A 3,449-nucleotide genomic window follows, 5' to 3' on the forward strand; every position below is an offset into this window, starting at 1 on the left:
GTAGGATAACTTCTCTCGATGCACAATCCTATACATATCAGCATATAGGGTTAGTGATGAATAGTCGATCGCAAATCCCACTCTACAGTGGTGCAACGCAAAATGATGACTCCCCCCACCCCTACAAGAAGTTGCATGGGGCCCGTAAGGCTCTCATCATACCTCGCATACATTCATTAGTGTTCAGCTGAATGGGCCCCCTGAAGGGTGGGGATCTCCTGCACTGCTGGGGCTGCAGTGGTCTGCTATACTATCTGTGATTGTTAGAGAGAGCCATACAATCAATAGGACCTGTGTACAAACTTGAAGATGCTTGGATTTAAAAACAAGTTTCTTCATTAATGCGGCAAAGAGTTGTTTGTCTAGAAATCCTTCTTGGTCTTCTGGTTTAGGGTTGAATAGGTATTTTAAGGTGGTCATCATTTGACCCAAAAGCAGTGGCTCTGCCTCTAGGTTGCGTCTAGGGGAATTGATGTTAATTCTGAAGGGGATGGCAAGGGTCTGATCTCCAGGGTAAAATTAAGCTTGAGCTCATGGGAAAAATGGCCATACACAAGGACCATACTGGACGTCTTTGAGCTTCTAGGTCTAGCTAGCACACATATTGACTACAAATAGCATATAAAGGAAGTTCTTCCCTGAAGCACCATTCAACTTCTGGAAAACATCTTTTATGTACAGCAGGCTTGGCCGTGTTATGAAAACAAAGGCAATAAAAGTTGTCTATCCAACGATTCAAGGATATGTTTCTAAATGCAAGTGATGACTGTGGTGGGACAGTAAATAAGCAGGCATGGCAAGTAGATACATGGCATGGCAACAGTTAACCTAAGGAAGAAGGGAGTAATTCGGTCCTGAAATACGTTTTGGATCATTTGGCAAAAGATGCTCTGCAACATGTCGGTGAACCCCATAAAGTGTAAGTAACACAGACCTTCCAACTCATACCGTGACACCGTGTGTCACACGACTTTGGGTCCTTTCACATGCTCATCTGCTGAGGAGCCAAAGTCATAGGGTGGAAGAAAAAACGAGCTGAAATCACTGTAAGCAGTGGATTTTCAGCTCATTTGCCGAGGGAGTAAGCAGGTTAATTGGTGTGGAAACGCAGCAGGACATTGGTGGCATCCTCAATAACTTGTTGTTGTTATTCTTTTTGGAGGGGGTTGGGGGGCTTGGTGAGGGGCTGATTGCCTCTTAGATTGCTCTCGGCCCAAGGCCCTGCCTCCTCCAAGCCTTTCCCCTCCTTCAGATGGTGACATTCATTGGTAACTTAGCAAGTATGGTAACAGTGTGGTGACTTATTAAAATCTAAAAAGTAGGTGGTTAATGTGCTGCAATTAGGATGTTAAAAAGGCCTCTAGACATCAAGTAGGTCATACTTGAGCCCCTTTGTCTCAACATAATGGAAAACCTGCATTAGAGATAAATGTTGAGGTGCCAATTATGGTGTCAGTTCAAATCCTACATCAATGGTAATCTCTGAACCAGAATATGGTGTTTTATAGACCCCGAGCTTTTAAATGCATAGTTTTGGTATGTTTTGGATGGTTTGAAAGAAAGTGATAATAGAGTGTTAAAAGAGCAGAAATTACGGCTACTTTCAGTTGATACAAACTTGCCATTTGGTATTTCCACTACCGATAAGCCTGTCTCTAGGAAGTTTGTCTCTACCCCTCATCAGAGACTTTTCTACCTCTCGCTGGTGTCTGGTTAGGGGTAGAGACAGGTTTTCAGCTCTCTGTGACTATGTCTCCAAACTTATTGTATAGTGCGGAGATACCCCTTCGGGAGTTTATTCATAGCGCTATATAAACCCGCAAATAAATAAATAAATAAAATTGTGCTGGTTGGGGGCTTTCTCACCAGGAAGATCAGCCACAGGACTATGGAAAATCCACAGACTTTCATCATGGCAGCTAGCTTAGCCCTACTCTTGAGAAAATGAAAAGCATCACACATCATACTTAGAAAGTACCACTGCAAGCTCTGCTCAGTTGTTAGATGATGGAGATTTTACTACGTCAGAGCGAGGGTCTAGCTCATACATTCACACTTCCCTGAGTTCAAATGTTTGTCATTATCAATGTTCAAATGTTCAATCAGTGTGGTCCTGGCAGATGTTCATTCCTCAGAGATTACTTTGAGTCATGCAGTCCTTGCGCTGCTCCCTGAATGCTGTTATAGAGATGGTTTATTTGTGACATCAAGCATGCACACTCTCCACGGGGAAGTGCTGATTGATTGCATTTTGCATGCCCTCCAGACAAGGTTTGCAGCCAAAGGAGTGAGGTGGATTTGGGGGGAGTCGGATTAAAAATCCCTTTTAGTTCTCATTGGATGGTAGGCATCCTCCATCTTACTTCCACCATTCATACAAAATATGTTTGTATTTATCTTACGAAAGGTGCATAAAACATTGACTCACTCTCAACAGTGTTTGCCCTGCAGTGATTGCTGCTTTCTTTTTTTAAATAGGGGCGCCCCCTTGTACTACTGCTTCCCTTCCCAACCTGCTCACAGGCATACCCCACCTGAAACGTCAGTACTAGTGCTAATTCCCCAAGTGGGCCAGGCCCACTTGGGAAATTCTCCAGTACCTTGATGGATCACGCCACACTAAAAGCAACTACTGCTTCAAATTTTCTTCTCCTAGGGGATCTTAATCTCCATTTCCTTGACCCTACGGATAACTCCGCAGCTAATCTACTAACAGACCTTACGTCAGTCGACCTGCATCTCATGAACTCAAAAGGTACCCATGAAAAAGGCCAGCTTTTGGATCCGATTTTTACGAATATTAGGAATTTTACAACCCAGGAACCCACTCCTTTCCCATGGACAGACCACTTACTGGTCCCCATGTACTGGCATCTTAAAATCGCGACGACTCAACCACACAAAACCAGGACTCCTGGTAGACGGTGGCACAAGCTGGTACCGGAGGAATGGGAAGCTAAGTTAGGAGAATCCATCCCGCCTCCCTCATCGGATTCCAAAATGGCAGATAGAGAATTTAATGATTGGCTCACCCACTCCCTAGACAGTCTTATCCCACTCACTTGTACTCTTAAACATACTAAGAGGATCAATCCAGCTCCATGGTACACCCCCACACTGAGCGCTTTAAGGAAGGAATGCAAAAGGTCAGAACGCATTTGGAGGAAAGACAAGTCTGTGAAGGAAAAAGACGTATTTCAGTCATCCATGAGAGCATACAAACTAGCACTCCGCAACGCCAAGAGTGCCTTTCATGAGGAAAAAATAAAGGATTCCTCCTGCTCAGCCAAGGAAACCTTTCTTATCCTTAAAGAGCTCCTCCATGTTCCCGACCCCCCACAAAAACCTATGGACCCCAAAGCAGCGGAAGGAAAATGCGTCAAACTAGCCACCTTTTTTGATGAAAAAATTAGAAAGATCCTCGCCTCTCTTCCCGCTGCTAAAACCGA

The sequence above is a fragment of the Lissotriton vulgaris genome, unplaced genomic scaffold (assembly GCF_964263255.1).
Source record: "Lissotriton vulgaris unplaced genomic scaffold, aLisVul1.2 SCAFFOLD_264, whole genome shotgun sequence".
Classification (NCBI taxonomy): domain Eukaryota; kingdom Metazoa; phylum Chordata; class Amphibia; order Caudata; family Salamandridae; genus Lissotriton; species Lissotriton vulgaris.